The following is an 18,364-nucleotide window of genomic DNA, read 5'->3' as shown; positions in this document are numbered from 1 at the left end:
CGTCCGCATGTTGTAGGTCACGCACATCCCCTCTGCTGCACCAAGATGGCGGCCGGGCCGTCGGCCTCGTACCCAGCTTAGGCTTCGCTGCGGGCCGACTAGAGGTAACGCCGGGCCCGGCGCGGGAGGGCGGGGGCGGGAGCGCCTCAGCTGAGCGGGAGGAAGGCGCGGGCCCGGCGCGACGGCCGGGCGCGTTCCGTCGCCTGCAGCAAGATGGCGGCAGCGGCGAGAAGGGCGGCGGGCGGGATGTGCGGTGGGCGCCCGGCCCCGCTCTATGGTCGCGGCCGCTGCCATTGGCGCAGCGCGGCCCACGTGCCCCCGGCGCACCCCGCTCCGGGCCGGGACACCCCGCTCCGGGCCGGGCCCCCGCTCCGCCGCCAGCGCCGCCTCGGCGGCGGGGAGCGCTCCGGGGCCGCCCCGGAGCAGACAAAAGCCATGAGTCATGTCCCGCTGCCTTCCCCTGCGGCGGATCGGCCGGGGCAGGCCCCGCGCCGCCGCTGAGGGGATGGGGCCCAAGAAGCGGTTGCCTTCCCCCTTCCCTTGGTTGGTAGCGGGTCCTGCCCTGTACCCCCGGGCCCGGGCTGCTGGGGGCTCTCGAAGTGCAGTAATCTCCATTCCCACTGCTCCTGGTCCCGAAAGCTGAGGCTGCGCCGTGGGCCGTGCTGGGGGAGGGTTTTGGCCTCACCTGTGACACTGCAGGTAGCGTCAGTCGCCTCTGTGCATGATACGAGGGGAAATTCAGCCTGTGCTGCCCTGCTCTCTATGGCTGCAGCGTGGTTTTATTTCGGGTTATTTATAGACCAGGATGATCCAGCAATCCAGCAGCCCTGAAGAGGGTTAAGCCCGGGGTGCCGATGATTCTTGAGCTATAGCTGAAATGGCACATGATAAGTAGCACTTCCCATGATGGCTTTCCCCAAACAGTAGAGGGGAGGTTTCATAACTGGCAAGAGTAATTTCTTGCACCAAAAGACAAGAAGCAAGAGGGGAGATTGTGCTGGGAATGTTGGTAATATAGCAATCAGTTAATTTGTAAGATGAGGCCAGGGCCTTGAATTCACTAAGTTTAGAATTTGAAACATCCTCAGTTCTGTGCCTGTGAAGTTAAGATTAGTAACATTCAGTCCCAAGGCGTTTGGAAGAGTAATTTCTTGTCTTATCCTGTTGTGTAATGACAGAGAAAAATCTGCACACTCATGTGTGCTGCATTGCTTTATCACATGTTTTCTGTTCAGTAATGTAAGTGAAGAATCTGCCTGGTGATTTAGTGTCCATTTTTCTTGCTTGTTCTATTCCGACAACTGTCCTCAGTTAGAAGACAGCAGATACTAATATGGTTTGTGGTTTTGTTTTTTTTGGTTTGTTTTTTTTCCCCCAAATCTGACTTGGAAGTGGTGTTTTGTGTATTGTTTCATATGTGGGTTGGGTATCCCTCTGAGTGGTAAAGGAACAAATATCAGAGGTGAAGCAGAACAGGGAGAAGTCACCTCGTGTAGCTGTGTGTCTGGTAAGGCTCTGTGTCTCTGACCCTTTGCTTGTTTAGATTCAAGATGTTGAAAAAATCAATCTCGCTATTTGTACATAGATTTTTTATAAAGCATGGCCCAAATCATAGGCAGAGCCATTCACAACAGAAACACACAACCTTTTTCATAAGGGTCCACAGTATGGTTTTACAGGGCTCAGAATGAACACAGGGCACAGGAAAAGCTCTCACCAGATATAAGAGTAAGAGTAACTGGTGGGATGCGACTGCAGGGTGGCAGAGGCAGTGTCACCAGCCAGCCTGAGCATTGCCACTGCTGCAAAGGAAGTCCAGATCATTCTCAAAGGACAGTTTTTCAAGTACCTTCTGTAAGAAAGATTGCTCCATGTTCTGTGTAGCTCATTCTGGTGTGTCTGCAGCTGGTAGTGTGATACACACTCTGGTCTCCTCATTTGTTGCAAGTTAAGCTGAATTTTTCTGTTGGCTTCTTTTTTGCTTCTCCCCCAGTTTTGCCTGATAGGGTGAAAAGATTGATGCATCTTCTTATGATTTTGAAGGTTATTATGGTCCCTGCTTTTTCATTAGTCTCACTTACCTAGACTGGGATGATGAGGGAGGTTTCCCCCTTGAACCAGAATTAGATCATAATGTTGTTGTTGGTTGTTGCACAGCGTAATGGTAACAATAGTAACTTGATTTTGGTAGGTTAAGGGCAGTTATTCTTAGTCAAGTAGCTGGTCTTTTTCCTTTTTAATATTAAGCTGCCTCTGAAGATAGTGTGGTCTGTTAGAAGAGAGCTTTGTAACCTTGGGCTTTCCATAGCTGTTATCTGAGGGGAAGCCATCCCAGACAAGGTAAACTGTGCCGTTTGCACCTTTTTGAAGGGGATTGGAATGTTTCACTGGTTCCAGTATTTTGGGTGATACTGCCTTTTCCAAAGCATAGTATTGTCTTTGTATACAGCAGCTTGTTAAGCTGGAACAAATGCACTTAGGATTGTGCTGCTGTCAAAATGTAGGTAATTCATCCAATCACTACTGGTCAGATGGTCAGAGTGGTCAGCAGTGGCACTGGGTCCAGTCCAGAACATTCAAACCGAATGCAGGTATGTGGATAGAATCATAGGATCATTTAGGATGGAGTAGACCTCCACCATCACCTAGCACCTGTGTGTTCACCACTAACCCATTCCCCAGGTGCCACATTCATACATCCCAAACACTTCCAGGGGTGGTGACAGATGGGTGGCCTGTGCTGCTTCCCAATATCCCATCTAAACCTCCCCTTAGGAAGGAATGGCTCACTTGACATAGCTGGAAGGGTTTTGACAATTTGAATGGGGGGTTTCTGTAGAGTACCATATTTATATGAAAATATTTCTCTTTGAAAAAATTTCACTCAACGATGGTTCAACTTTGTTTTGTATTCAGGAATTCTACAGAAGGAAATCCTCAGGCCTGTATTGTGCAGAGCTTATAAAATAAACCTCAATTGAAATAATGAGACTGACAAGTGTTCCTGTGTCTGTTTTGACCCCTTGTATGTTGTTACAGTCTTGACAAAGATACAGAGTAGTGGTGGCTTCCCTGTCCCTGGAAATGTTTAAAGCCAGCTTGGACAGGACTTGTAGCAACCTGGGATAGTGGAAGGTTCCCCCCCATGACAGGGGATGAGGTTGGATGATGGTTAAGGTCCCTTCCAACCCAAACCAGTCTGGGATTCTGTGCACCACTGAAGAAGTTGCGACAGGGTTTTTAAAGCAGCCTGAGAGGTGTGTTCATCCAGGAGATAACAAGTCTGACTTGTCCAGGAGCACATTATGGAGAGGCCCAGAGCCTGTAGAACTTCTGCAGCATGTGTCTGCACAAGAATTCAGTAGGTGTTATTGTATTAAAATATGAAAACAGATAAAGAAGGGATAGGAAGATAAAACCCAGCTGCAGGATTAGGCCTCTGTTCCTCTTCCTAATTACCCTCCCGTTGAAAGCAGAATGCTGTTGTATAGCTCGTTGGGCTTTGCTCATGTATTTTTATTTTATTTGCTATTTTTTCTAGGCCTTTGGTTAGAAGCTATTCGTGCAGAGGCTGTGGTGTTGGTTGTGGCCTGTGGGATGCATTTGGAGTGGGAGGGAGGGCTCTGGTCAGAAGGGTCTCTTGGGGAAGGGATTGCAGAGAACTCAGGGCACCTGGAGCTGGTCTCTGGCCTCCAGGTGTTCATGCTCGACTGGTCATTAAGTCAAGAATCCAGTAGTGTGTGTCAAGAATCCAGGGCTTGTTTCCAGAGCTCTTTCCATTTTAGAAATTCCTAGATTTAGGAGAACAGTTTTGGGTTACTAGCTTATCCTGGATGGGGAATTACACCTGAGAGATTTGTATTTATATTTCTATTTATCTGTCCTTTAGCTTTAAAAGAAAGGAGATTTTTATGATATAAACAGTCATTTAAAATCTTGTGATTTGCATTCCCATCTTCAGTGGAAAGTCCTGAATGCCTAATGACTCTAGTTATCTTTTTCTGCATCTTCCTTCTGTGAGCTCATGTTGCCCCTTAGCTCTCATGGTGCGACTTCAGTGGAAGGAATTCAGAAAGTCAGGCTGGAAAAAGATGTATTAATAAATGAGGAGGAAAAGTTCCAGCCAAAACAAGGGGAAAACTGAGTTGGTAGGGGATTTTTGTGTTTAAGGTTTTTAATTGCAACAAGGAGAAGTAATCAGGTTGTGTTAGTGTTCTGAGTTTGTTAAAAAAAGGTGTGTTAAAGCTCAAACAGTTAGTTTTTCCTTCATTTAGGTGATCTTTGGATCACCTACACAAGCTCTGATATTTTCCCAGCAGTCTTGCAGAAGTCCAGGAATCATTTCTGGTAGCTGCCGGATAATACAGATACTTCTCTTTGATCCTGCTGGTAGACTTCACTGGTCTCTCACAACTGCTTCTATGTTGTTGGATCTTGCATCTGGTGGATCTTTCAAGCCTCAAAGAGACCTACTAATATTTTACAGATTATTGCTAGCTACACTAGCGCGTGAGTAACTGAAGTACACGTAGGTTCTCCTGTGGCTGCAGAGGGCTGACCTTGGCCACAGCTGCCTGGCCTGTGGGAGCTGCCTGTGTTGCTGAGGCAGCCAGGGAAGCATGTCACTCTTTTGTGTGGAGCAGGGCTTGGAGCGAGGAGTTACGTCCAGCTAGAGGCACAAAAGAGGCACTTGCAAAGCAGCAAGCAGAAAAAAACCAGGGAGAAACCTGAGAGAAAAGATGGACCACAAAAGGCTCATCCAGAGGAAGTCATAATGAGTTTAACTTCAGTGGAAAAACAGCACCAGAAGAAGGGAAGGGTTCGGTTCTGTAGCTGCAAGACACGAAGAAATGGTGACTCACAGGAAAAGTTTTGCCTTTGAGAGGATTGAATAGCACAGTCGTATTTATGCGACCTCCCTTAAATGATGTTATTTAATTTAATTGCAAAAGAAGATGGATTTACTTGTTTGATGCAGAATGAAAGTTGTACCGGATTCTCTTACACTCCACGGCACAGTGTCTGGAACTGTTTTCCAGCAGCACTTTTGCCGTTTTACTGATGATTTTTTCAGTGATGAGAGAACCACTTGGGAGAAGTTCAGGGATGGAACAGATAGATTTATTTAGCATTAACGGAAGAAAAGAGACACACCCATCCCTCTGCCCTGAAAAAAGGACCCCAACAAAATCCCAAACGTTAAAACAAGGAAACAAAGCAAAACCAAGAAACAGAATTCTATAAGGAACTTGCTTATAAATGTATGTCAGTGTGATTCTGGTAAAAGTATCCACACATATAACTTGTATGTATGCCACATCTTTTACCTGCACAAGAACTACCTATGAAGGAGAGTTTCTGGGAGTCCTCATATCATGGTAATTGATACTTGTGTGCTGTAGCTGTGATTTCAGCAACATCCCAGCAAATAACTGGATTTTAAGGAGGGAAGACTTGGAACCCCATTGTGTTTTGACTGTTACGACCCTGTTTGGAGGAGGCAGGGCCCAGCCTTCTCTCTTTGTTATTGAAGCTTGTTGAGATCTCTCTCAAAGCCCATAAAGTGCTGTCTGACCCCAGGTCATACATCAGGATTCTGGTTTTACAGGGAGGTTACTGGTATCATCTCTCCCAGTAAATACCATGAGGCAGGTAGAGCTGACTGTCACAAAGGTAACCTCTGGCATACTTTTCATCAGGGATTGGATAACTGGAATAATCTTCTTACATCATTCAAATTTCAGGCTTGGTTCCAGGTATTGGCACACAGCATGGGCATCACTCCCCGGTCCCTTTTCCCCACCCATGGGAGTTTTTGGTGCTGGTATTTCAAAGGTTTTACAGCAAGTTGCTGAAAAATCTGCCGAGGCTTTTTTCCAGAAGAGCATTGCCTCGATGGCCAGTGCTCAGTTCAAGTGGTTCCACCTGCTGTAGCATCACCTGCTAGTTCTCTTCTGCTTTTTTTTGTTGTCTCTTGTTATTGCCTATCCCTGCATTTCTGGCACTGGGAATTGAACTGGATATTTTCACAAAATAAACTGGATATTTGCCAAAGATGAATGACAAACAAAGCCTGGGGCAGGCTGTGTGGCTGGAGCAGGGACCTCGGGCATGGGATGGGTACATGGGTTGTTAGGAAAAAGGAAGAGAGTAAGGGACAAAGGCCAAGCCAGGGAAAGCCACAGTGGGGCAGGAGGCCAGGAGTGATTGCAGTGGACTTATAACTGCTTGCCCCAGGAGCTGGGGGCATTTTAGTGTCTCCAGTGGGCACTGGAGATGGTGTGGACTGCCTGACTTCTCCTGCCTTTCTGACAGAGAGGAGAGCAGGATTCTGCTGTTTGTACACCAGGCCCCAGCTGTTTCCATTGCTCAGGAGAAAGTTAAGTTTGCTGTTATCTCGGTGCCAGTGATAAAGTTGAATGTAAACCTGTGCTGGAGCAGTTGAAAGGAAAGCTGAAAAGAGCAACTCCCCAGAGCAGAGCAGGCAGGGTGAGGGTGGAAATGGGAATATATTATGGTTGACCTGCTGGTGCATATGCCTTTGTTTTCAAAGTGAATATTTCAGCAGTTGGTGCAGCGTGCTGGGGTTTAGGTGTTTGGTCTTACAAGGACCCTTGGAATGTCTGGAGAATAGCAAATTGTGGTTATATGGCTGTTGCTTAAAAGTAGTGCTGGTTATGTAGCATTGAAGAAGCTTGAAAGTGAATTTTTACTCTTGCTCTTATAAATAGTTTAATGAAATTAAAACCCTGAGTAAATGGCTCTGTTGCTTGCAGCGTAGCTGTGGGTAAAATGAGAGCAAGCAGTGAGTATTTACAGAAGGTTAGAAGTTCTTCCAAATTTAGGAAACATTACCCGTCTATTTTATTTGAAAACTCATCTTGCTCAGGACACCGTTCTATTAATCCAAAAGACAATAACCAAGTGGGTGGAGGACAGAGGCAGCATGAGGTATCAAAACAAGAATTTGCACCCAAAATGGTTCATGTCCTGTTCCAGTTCAGCCCAAAGGTGAGCAGGGGAGAACTGGGAATGATTCAGTTATGAAATGGTACTTTAAGCGTAAAATAATGTTATTTGTAACAATTAGGGGGAATAGTTTTACTCGGAGTTCTCCCTATCTCTTTTTCTCTCCTTTCATAGCAGGCTTAGAGTGGCCTTGCAGATTTGGAAGGGAAGACTGTCTGGGTTTTTCACTGTCAATTTAGATCACCGTGATGTAATTCTGTCTAACACATGAAGAGCCTTTTGCTTGGCCTAGTAGAGATTAGGAATTAGTGCTTGTCTGTGGATGCGCTGAGCCCCTGTTGCATGTGCTATGAATAGGACAAAGGGAAGGCAGTGCTTAAATAGTGAGGGTCAGAGCATTGCTTTCTCAAAGTTGCAGTTGGAATCAGATATTTACTGCTTTTTCAGAGGAATTGTTGCCAAACTGAAGGTGGGTTTGGTTTTTTTTTTCATTTTTAAATAGTTCTGTCCTGCTCCAGACAAAGCTCTAGCCTCCCTGCAAGTTTCAGGCTTTTATTCTTTCAAGTGTTTTGTTTGTCACAATAAGCTGACTTTTCTGGGTTGTAGTTTCAAGCTCCTTATTGCAACTGAAAGACAGAAATAAAGAAAAATAAAATTTACAGAATTAGAGAGTCTCGTGAAGCTGTGTGACTTGGGAAACTGGAATTCAGAGCAAAACATACCAGAGCACAGAGAAGTTTATAAAAATGGAGATCTGGCATTCTCTTGAGTCTTCATTATCCAATAAACATTATAAACGGAGGAATCTTTAAAATCTTTCAAGGAGCCTTCAACAACTTTGCTGAGGCTTTTTTTATACAATGCATCAAATTAAAGTAGCTAAGCAAGATTAAAAAGAACTGTAACCCAAACAAAATGGACAAAACCAAAAGGTCTGTTTACATTTTTGCTTAACTTGCAATTTTTCTGCTCCTCCCCTGAAAAGTGGCATTTGGAGAGGTCTCGTTTAGTTTGCCACTGTTCTTCCCCCCCCCCCCCTCATTTTCTGTATGTATCTATCTATTCAATGGGAAAATAAGTGGTTTTTATCATCTTTAGAAACTGCTGTACGCAAGTACTTAAATTGTGCCCTGCAAAACATCAGCTTAAGAGTGCCTGGAGGAGGGTCTTAGTGGGTCTCATGACAGGTTTGAGCTGAGGGTCACAGTTGACTTTATGTTTTCCCAGTATATGACAATTAATGTGGAAAAAGGTACGTTTAGGGCTTGCAAATCCCTTGCCTTTTCAAGTTGGGTGATGTATAATGGATGAGAGCTGCTGGCAGCATTTCTTTTAAAAAATTGCCACGTGTTCATTTTATATTGCAGTGGCCAATGGAGAGAGAACAGGAGACACTGGAAGGTAAACAAAAGAACTTCAACCCAGTAGCCAAAGGAGAGTAAAGTGAAAGTTTCCATTTGAAGAACAGGAAAAAAAAAATAGTGCATGCTTTGTTCTGCAGTATCTCCAAAATCCTCGTTTCTTGGGTAACTGGGATATTAGCAGGCTTTGGGAAGCACCTCTCAGCTCGCTAATTGTGGAAGATTTTTGTTGTTCTGCAGTGTAGAATGGCAAACAGTGTTGCAGTGACACTCTGTAAGCACCTGGGAGTGATAAGCACACGGTGTGGTGGTAATTTAAACTAAAAAGCAAGTTCAGATCAGCATAAAGAGCCAACATTGAATTTTGAAGTTCTAACTGCAAGTTAGAAACCTTTTTTCACTGTAAGGGTTGTCAGGTATTGGAATAGGTTGCCCAGAAAGTTTGTGCAGCTCTGAAGGTTTTCAAGACCTGAGTGAGGAAAGCCCTGAATGCCCTGGTCTGGCTCTGCTTTGAGCAGGCCCCAGAGACTCTGACCTCCATGTGTTGCCAGATATTCTGAATTTCTGTGATTTCTTGCTGTTCCCACTTTCCAAGCAATATATTTGGAATCTTTGTTTTCTGAATCACTTTTTCCATTCTTGAGTCAAAACAGTGTTTTGCTTTACTGTGAAACTGAAAGATACTGTATTTTACTTTATTCCTCATATTTATTCCTCCTGAAAATGTTTATTGGCTCCCCAAGGCCAGGAACCTGAAATTTGCTTCTACTCCTTAAAAATTCTACTTCTTTGCAACTTCTTGAAAGCCAAGTTTATGTTCAATCTGATTTCTCTCATAGTGCAAGTAGAAGGGCAGACTCAAGACTGGTCCTCTGTGCTTTCCTTCTGCTTTGCTTTTGAATTGATTTTATTAAACTGTCCATTGATTTTTTTTTTCTTCCTCATCTCTGAAAAGGCATTTGTTTTGTCACGGCACCTGATACCCAAGAATCACAGTATTCTGAACAACTTGAAATGAAATAACGAATGCACAGAGAAAATCAAGATGCTGTGGGTGCACAGCCAGGGCAACCAGGAGAATTTTGCTGGTCAATTCACCAAATCTGCGGCAAATGTAAAAGCAGAGCTTCATTCTCTTTACTGGGGTTTTTTGGGGTTGGGGTTTTTTTTTTTCAGTAAATCTCATTTTCTCAGTGTCCCTGCGTAAAACCAGCAGTCAGAAGGCCTGATGCTCCTTGTTCACAGTAGAACTCTGTCCACACCAGTAAGTTGTTCCTGTTCTTCCTACCTATTCTGCATGTCCCTTGTTATAGAGCACCCTGTGATAGGCTACAAAGGGCAGTGTATATATTCTTTGCTAGCTGGTGGTTGCCTAATTTTATTGTCAGAGTGCCCAGGAAGTAAGTCTTTCAAAGACCCATATTTGCCTGAGAGCCGTGCTGAGTTTTGTCATTTTCCTTCAATATCAAGTCAGCTTTTCTGTTCCTGCAAGTGCACTGCCCTCAATAAACAAGGTAGGTTACCAGGAGAAAGGCAAGCACCCACCTGGGACCCTATATTTTATACCACCCAGGTCCTGTGTGAGACAAACACATAGTCACTCACCTTCCTTCCACTACCCTCTCGTCTTCACAATATGACGAAGTGGTTGGAGCTGGGATTAGTGTCTAGGCTTGGGTAGACTTTTCTCTTTCTACCTATAATTCTCTAATTGGGTATTTACAGTGGGCCTCTGAAGGTGGTGGGGCTGCATTAAGTACAGCCAAGGGGCAGAATTTAACCCACAGGATCTTTTCTTCCCAGCACTGATTTGTGAATGGGGAAGGTAGGTGTCTGATTTGCACTTCCCTGGAACTCATAGCAAATAAGTGAAAACTAGTCTCAAAGTCACAGAGACATAAGCAATGTAGATTCATGTTCAGCCATTTCTTATGATGAAACCTTTTTATTCTCTTAGCAGAACTGTCTATGTAGTTTGATTCCTAACTTGAATTTACCAGAGATTTTCTGTAGAAATGCCAATGTTCTGTTGGAAGATCCCCTGGCGAGCCACAGCGATAGCTGTAGAGCTGAGACACGTATTGTGCTTTGGCTGAGAACCTCAGTACTCTCTGGCATACAAGTGCCCTGCATCCTGAATCCTCTTTTGCTTCCTTTTTCTAGTGTCATACAAAGTATACCCCAAGCCCTTTTCTCTTAATGCCACTAGCAAGGGATGTGCTGAAATGGATGGTTTCAGGGGGTAGCTCTTTTGCTCTTTTTTTGAGTGTGTGGGATAAGCACCCAGAGTACAAAAAGGGTGCTCATTTGTACAGTTTTAGAAATCTGGAGTTATATTTAACAGGAAATAAAATCACGGCACACACTCTTTGGAACATACTTGGGTTGCCTTCCAAATAAGGCTTTTGGTTTCTGGCAGGAAAAATAGGACTCTCTTGTAACAACAGAAAATACGAATAGGCTAGAAGAAATGCTTTGCAAAATCCCAGCTCAGCCGAGGGTAGGTGTGCTAGGAAAGACCAACCTTTTTGCTCCAATAGTTTAAGGTGCAGTTTCCCTTCCCCAAGAACTCTGGGGTGAAGTGAGCATGGAAAGCTTCTTAACTCCTCAACCTTGCCTTCACATGGGTGAACACATGTTCAAAAAAAAAAAAAAAACAAACCCCAAACCAGTTCAGTGTTAGTTTTATCTCTGTTCTTGTTTGATGTTTTGCTGGTCCCATTTCTGTGTCCTCCCTTAGACTGGTGATACGAGCTGCCAGTCTGATAAGCCATGGAAACTATGCACTGCCCAGTCCTTTACCCTTTCTGCCACCCTTTGGTGTTCTCTTTGGGAGGTTTCTTTTTCAGTTGTTCTAACAAGTCATGAAATTGAGGCCTGTTGTAATGCTGCCAAAATGCAGGTTGGTTGAGGGACAGTGGTAGGTTAGTGTTTGTCGAGGGGTTGGGTACCTTCTTCTGTCTCCATTCCCCTCAGCTACCAAAAGTTCCTGCACCTGGCTTACAGAGTAGCCGTGTTACACACATCTCCATGACAAGTGTATTTTTAATTTCTTTTTTAATGTGAGACTGCATTTTTGGGCAAGTAAGTAGACAGAACAGACCTGAAGCAATCCCTGCAAACCCCTCTCTGCCCATACTCTGTAGCCTCATTGAAGAAAAGGTATGGGATGGAACACAGATGGTCAGTGTGCTGGTGGGAGCAGGAGATCAAAATAAGCCTCACTGGCACCCTCTAAATGTGCTTTTGTCCATGCACAGGACACTTATGTACTTCCTGAATGTGGGAGGAAAGGTGAGCTCCTTTCCCCCCATACACACACCTCTTTCCCTGTGGAAGATCTTCCCCTAAGGAGAACAGCCAGGACAGGTTTCCTTCAGCAGAAATCATTATTTGAGGGTGACACACCATGAGGTGCTCTAGGCCTTCCAGTAGCTTCTGGGACTGGCAGGCTTCCCTCCCACCAATTGCAGCTGCATGTAAAGGAAGAGCAACAGGCAGAGGAAGATTGCCTCTTAAGCAGACCTGGAGAGGAAGCTGTGATAGAAGCCAGAAATCCATAATGATCTGGCAGCCCATGGCTGCAGTAGCACTATATGGAGAAAGCAGAAGAAAGCCATGCTTTTACCCCAGAGGCACAAGGTGGCATGTCCCCACAGAGAGCCCTTGCTAAACCAGATAATGAGGTAGAGTTGAGGGAGAATGATGTTGTTGGTGCCTTGGTAAAATGCTGTAGGCTGCGATGCTTCTCCCATTCCCTGGCGCAGGGGATCATGTTAGAGTTAATTGGAAGTTTGAGTGTTGAGAGAAGCCTGCCTGCTTTGCACTGGAGTGATAAACATGAGGGAGCAAAAGCACCTGAAAAGCATCCTGCACCTTAAGCAAGGTTCAGAGTCCCAAATTACAACACCCTGCACTACAGCTGCTGCCCAAAGTCTGGAGGTGCTGAGGTTTGCCCAGGTCCCTGGAGCTCTGCGTTTGCATGAGCCACCAAATGCCTGCTTGTGGGCCTTACAGATGCTTGTGGCATCCAGAGCCCAGGTGTCAGAGCAGCCAGAGCCAGCTCCTGGAGCAGATATGACGTGGCAGCAGTGGTCACTGCTTTTCTGTGGAGAACTCCATGCTTGGAGTGGTGTTCCTGCATCCTCACAGAAAGAAGAGGCTTTTTGAGGAGAGGCTGGGGTGGGTGAGATAGATCATGGAGGTGCCTGGGCATGGTGTCCGTGCTTGACTGTTCTCTGTTCAGCAGCCTTCCTGATTTCACCCACAAGTGCATCTTTATTTATAGTTACAGATTGTTTGTGTCAAAAAATTCAAGTGCTTTGATGATGTCCTCCCAGCCATAAGAGAAAAAGGAGAAATGGAGAAATCTACTTACGTTTATTAATAAGTAATAATTTTACTAAAGAATAAATATCATCCATGTTTCCATAAATACAGTACATGAAATCTCTAAAATTTACTGCATGTAATCAAAAGCAGTTATCCTAAAGACCTCAATTTTTTGTGGTCAGAGCTCCACAGAGCAGTTTCGTTCATTTTGTTTGCTAGGATCTGGGTGTGCTCTCTTTCAAAGTGGCAATGAGAAAACCAGTCACTAAGTGTAAGTTATGAATTATGAGAAAGATTAATGCTGTGTAGGAAAATGAGTTAATGCAAAAATCAGTTCAAATTCGATGTATTTTTATAGTGATGGGACAGGGTTTTTTCCTTGGTTCCCTGAGAGTGCTGAGCTAATGATTAAAAACATCTATATTGCACAAACTAATAAACATCCTCTATGCAGGGAAGGAGGGTATTGTGCTTGCTGGCTTGCCTTTGCCCTCCTTCACTCTTCCCCATTTCCAAATTAGAGACTGGGATAAGAAGAGGGGCTTTTTTTTTTACTTTTCAGGGGGACAGGGGGTGTGTTGTGGTTTGGGAGGTTTTCTGTGGGTTTGTTTGTTTATATTCCCTACTCTTGCTCTTACCTTGCCCCTTCTGCCTGCCTGCAGCACTTGGGGTAGCTGCTGCTCTGACAGTCTGTGCAGGCGGCGGCGGATCAAGGGGCCACCTGGGGCTGGAGCCTCGCTGTCCCTCCCTACTCGCGGGAGCGGGCAGGAGCTCAGGTGTTCGCGCTGTTCTCTAAGCCATGGTTTTCAGGCTGATCAGAGCCCTCATGAGCCGCTGCTCACTGATCCTGCGTGAACGCGGGCTTGACCAAAGTGGGTAGTCCTGAGCTCTGGGGCCGTCGCGGGGCTAGGTGAGGGCCCGCGGGCGGTTCGGCGCTACAGCAGCCCCAGTCCCCTCTGCCGCTGGGCTGCGGTCGGGAGGCGCGTTCCGGGGTGAATCCGCAGGGAAGGTGGAAGGGGCCTGTAGCGCGGATATCCGCCGGGGCGCAGGCGGCGGTGCGGTCCCGAGGGCGCAGGGCCGCCAGCAGAGCCGCAGGCTCCCGGGCCGCTCGGCCGTGCTGGGGCGTCCCCGGCGGCGCAGGGCAGCACGCGTGGCGGGCCGGCCCCGCCGGGAAGGGGCATGTCCCGCTGACGTGCGGGCCGGGGATTGGCAGCGGCCCGGCCTATATAGGCGGCGGGGCGGGCGCCGCGCCGTTCTCCCAGGAGCGCTCCGTTTCTCCAGAAGGGCGGGCGAGCGGGCACCGGCCGGAGTGAGTCACGGGGGACGGGGGGCGGCCCCTCCGCCGCGGCCGCGGCGCCGACGTGGAGGCTGGCGGGGCGGCCCGGCCCGAGGCGGCCTCGCATTCTCCCCAGGGCACCGACGTGTCGGAGCTGCCCGGAAAGTCCGCGCTAACTTCCCGCCGGCCGGGCCGAGCAGGGCAAAGTCCGGCGAGGGAGGGCATCCGGCGGCGGGAGGTGGGGAGATGCCTGGCCCCGCGGCGCGGCCTCGGACGGCGGTGGCGTGACTGTGCCGGCCGGCAGCAGCTGCCGCCTATCGCCGGCCTGTGGGGCCGGGCCGAGGGGGAGGCTCGGCTGCGTGGGGAGGGGGCGGCCCGGCCGGGCCGAGGCGCGGCGTGGTTCCCGTCGTCGGTGGGAAAGGGTTAGCCGCGCAGGCCGAGACGGCTCCACGCCGTTCCCGGCGGTCTTAGGGTTTGATTCCGATAGGAGCCAAAGCGGCCGGCGGTGAGCGTTCGTCCAGTGTCGGTCAGCCCGCGGAGCGCCGGCGGCGGGCAGCCCAGCCTGCCCCGGGCCGCGGGGCCGAGCGCTCCGCTCCTCTCGTGGCTATAGAAGGACGAGCGCCCTGGCCACCGTCAGCGGGGGGAGGTGCCACGGCCGGGCCCGGAGCTGGCCGTGCCCGCCGCGCTACCGCCACCGGCGGCATTCCGGCGGCCGCAGAGCCGCGCTCGGGGCTGTCACTGGGCCCCGCGGGAGCGCCCGTCCCCCACTCGCCTGATACGGCCGCCCCCGGCCTGGAACCCGCAGGGCCGGGGCTGCCGGAGCTGGGGCTGCAGCTGCCCCGTGGCACTGGCCGCGCCCCGGCCCCGGTCCCGGTCCCGTACGGTCCTGGCGCGCTGGGCGCGCCCCCGCCGCCCCCTCCCGCCCGGCCCCGCGGGGGGCGCGGTGACAGCGGGACCCTCCGGGCCCTTTAAGGGCGCCGCCCCGCCCCGCCGCCCCGCCCCCGGTGCCGCCAGTGCTGAGGTGGCGCTGGCGGCGCCGCCCGCCCGGCCGGGCCCGCGGGGCCTGGCGGCTCCCCCGCCCCTCGGCCGGCCACCGCGGGGCCAAGCGGAGGGGCGGCCCCGGGGGTCACGGTGGCCGTGCGGGCCCGGGTAGGCTCCGGGCGCCGACAGCCCCACGCGGGAGGCTCCCCCCGGCCGATGCCCCTCTCGGAGCCCTCTCCCAGCCCCGCTGAGAGGCGCTCACTCTGCCTGCCCCGCCGGGCCGGCCAGCAAGACGCGGCCGGGTGCACGTCCTCCGTGGCGGGGCCGCCACAGGGCTCCTCCTGTCCGAGGCCAGACGTGGTGGCGGGGCCGGCGCTAGTGGAAGAGTAAACATGGGGGATGGGTCAGCGCTGCCCGCGGCCAGGGCTGCGGTCGTGTTGCGCTCTGATGCGCTAAGTCGGGAATCGCTGCGAAGGGAGACTGCATTTTGCCACACAGCAGCTACCGGTCAGCGTCATTTCCCCAAAACTAGGGAACCTGGGCCTCCAATCTCTGAGGGATCCTGTCGGTTTTCAGAAACAAGTATTTTCATCTGTGTCCACTCGTCAACCAAGAGATTGCCCTGTCCTCTGTGGACGTTTAACAGAGGACAGTGCCTAGCACAACCAGCCCAGCCGTGTTGCTGTGTGTGGTTCTTACTGCATGGGATTAACAAAGTGGTAATGTTTTTATTAAATATACTTTTAAATAACGTGTAACTGACATTTCCGTCTACAAGAACTGATGGTATTGGCAGTGCAGCTCATGACTTTGGCTTTGTTTCTCTTAGTATAAATGTTTCCCATGTGATTAAATCTGGCCCTTGCTGGGGGTTATTTTTAGGATTATTTCATTCTTTTTATTGAAGTGTGCTCTAGACTTCTGTAACAACTTCTGGTGCACAAGGCCCACACTACAGGCAGTGTATCAACCAGGCAGTTTGAAACCTGTTGACCCAGTCAGCTGCACGCTGGCATGACGTTGCTGTAACCTTAGTTTCAAAACCTAAGTGGGAAGCCAAGGAGGTGTAAGATCCAAATACAGTGCTTGAACTGCTGGTTTTGACGTTACATTTAAAATGCCATTCTAATGGTTGCCTCTAATTTTGGCCAGAGATGAATCCCTGAGGCTTACAATATACCAGATGCTTGGGATTGCTAGAGATGAAGAGTATTTGTTCTTGGCTTCTTGTATAGGTGACGAAGCAGAAATTCATATGGATAAACACTGCCCTCTGATTTTGCATTGAATGTCTGACTCCTCTCTGGGGTGGAGGCTGCGAGGAAGATCTCTGCAGCTGGTGTGTACACAGTGAAACCAGCAGCTGTGCCTTGAGGTTGTGTCTTTCAAGTCAGTGCTATACTGGGTGTTGTTCACTGATTTCTTATCCTTACCCTCCTCCTCTAAGGAGGAGAACACATGCAGGATTGGCCAGGTGGTGGTTTCTGGAGAACTGAGAGTTATAAGCACATCTGTGCCTTTAGCAAGGCTCCAGCCAGAGCTTGACAGCTGTTTGTGGTGTCTAGGATGCTTCTCCCTCCTGCCTTCATTTGGAGCTTGCCGTGAGGTGGTGGCACCCTCTTTAGTGACCCAGCAGGCTGGAGGAGCTGCCACAGAGTCTGCAGGCCTTGCCGAGACGGTCTGGAACAGGTGCCATAGCAGTGACTTGCTTTCCTTGGATCTGCAGCAGCTTGAGCAGTGCAGGCGTGTGCCATGGACACGTAACCACGTCTTACACTGTGGCGTAACCCTGGACAGCAAGGAGATTTCTCCATGATCAGGTTACTAGCCACCCTTTCTGTCCACAGCAAATGCCTTGCAGAGATCTGCATTGCTGCAGCAGCTGTACTTCAGCAGCATGACTGGCTGTCCCAGTACCTGCTGCCTCATTCCAGGCTTAATTGCAGCATTAGCTCTATTGCTCTGACAGCACAGTTTGTGCTGCCTTCTGCCTGTTAAAGGCATGTTGGAGTAGGGGAGAACAATGGCCTTGGTGCAGATCAGGCCTGTATGACTCTGTTGCATCACTGCTCTCCCTGTTCTTCCCTCCTTTCCTTCTTCCACCATCAGCCTCCCTTAGTGCATCACAGCTCTAGCGTCATGTGAGACACCCCATCAGCAATGCTGCGTTTTTAGGAGTGATGCTGGGTTTGGGAGCCTTTTCTAACACACTGGAAGGTCAGGGATGGCAACTGTCACTTTCCTGAAAAGCAGTCAAGTTTGCTATACAGAAGATGGTCCAAGCAGCACTGCAGGGTGTGTGTGGGAGAAGGACCTCTTGTCCCATGAGCAGGGAGAGGTGCTGGATTTTAGAAGAGTGCAAGCTCTGCAGAAGCACACAGGACAGCTCTGGGGGACTCTGGGTGTGGATATTGTACAACTGACCATGTGTGTACTGTACTGGCTTCTACATTTTCACTCATATTCCTAAGCACTTTTTCAGTAAATCTGGAGATCCAGATTCGTGAGATGGAAATCCCTTCCCAGCAGTGTTTCTTTTTTTTTCCTGGTTCTGCCTTGTTAAACAGACATTTAAAATATCTGTGTAAACCACTGTAAATTTTCTTCTTCCAACTTTCAGATGTAGGCCTGGAGACAGAATTTAGTGCATGGTCCATGATCTTACTGCAATAAAAACTGCAGAGCTGGACTGCCCAGCAGCTGAGTGTAGAGAGAGCCCTGAGTGTTTCCCTTAGTTTGCGAGGATGTCCATGTTGATTCACCCAAGCTCCACTGAACTACATTCCTAACTAGTGACTGATGGCAGTGTTGTTGGCAGGTTTTCAGTTTGTTAGTCTCTTCTGATGAGAGAAGGTCTTGCTTGCAACCCTGAAATTTCGTGTCTTGAACATCTGTTATTAATTGACTATATTTCTGCCTGATATTGGATGGCTATTCTTGTAGCCAGTGTGGTGAAAGAGTAACTACTCCAGACTTCCTGCTGTGAAGTTTGAGTCCATAGCGGCGCTGCCTGCAGAGCTAGTAAAACATGACAGGTGTCATGTGTGGGGAGATGCAACTGGGTATGAGAGTGTTTTGGATAAGAGTGTTTTGGATAACTGTGTTGGAAGTTACAGTAAGAGGGGTGTCATGGTTTTCTGTTGTCTTGGACCTAATTTTTTTTTCATTTTTTCTTCTCTAAAGCAAAAGCTGGCAGGCTGACAAACAGGCAGCTTACAGGACGGACTCTCTGGCTACTGACCATTTAGCTGGTAAGTTCTTATTTTGGGAGAGCCAAAGATCTTGCTGTTGCTGAGCTTGCTAGGCAGAGTGGCTTTCTGAGTGTCTCCCTAAGTCAGGCACCTAAATAAGTTTCTCAGGAAGAGGCAGCTTCCTGGGTCCTTTCTCTTTTATCTCTAGGGTTACACAATGGTCTGGGACTGACTGTCAACACATTCACATACTC

At 48.8% G+C, this 18,364-nt stretch overlaps 1 protein-coding gene across 3 annotated transcripts in view; it reads left to right on the top strand.

Moving 5' to 3' along the window:
- The first annotated feature begins 1 nt into the window (after position 1).
- The window catches only part of HDLBP (high density lipoprotein binding protein), a 38,537-nt gene continuing 20,174 nt past the window's right edge, over positions 2 to 18,364 (top strand). Inside the window, exons 1-2 of one of the 3 annotated variants that reach the window (XM_066194048.1) lie at positions 2 to 104; positions 18,103 to 18,170. The gene's annotated coding sequence lies outside the window, so the exon portion shown is untranslated. Of the gene's footprint in view, positions 105 to 13,910; positions 13,972 to 14,153; positions 14,177 to 18,102; positions 18,171 to 18,364 lie in introns of those variants that run through there. The other 2 variants (XM_066194047.1, XM_066194050.1) reach the window with 2 other exon arrangements.

Source organism: Chamaea fasciata, unplaced genomic scaffold (assembly GCF_029207755.1).
Source record: "Chamaea fasciata isolate MVZ Bird 193981 ecotype frontalis unplaced genomic scaffold, bChaFas1.0.hap1 SCAF_11, whole genome shotgun sequence".
NCBI classification, from domain to species: Eukaryota; Metazoa; Chordata; class Aves; order Passeriformes; family Sylviidae; genus Chamaea; species Chamaea fasciata.
The sequence above is the reverse complement of the archived record's forward strand: the minus strand, read 5'-3'. Positions and strand labels throughout refer to the sequence as shown.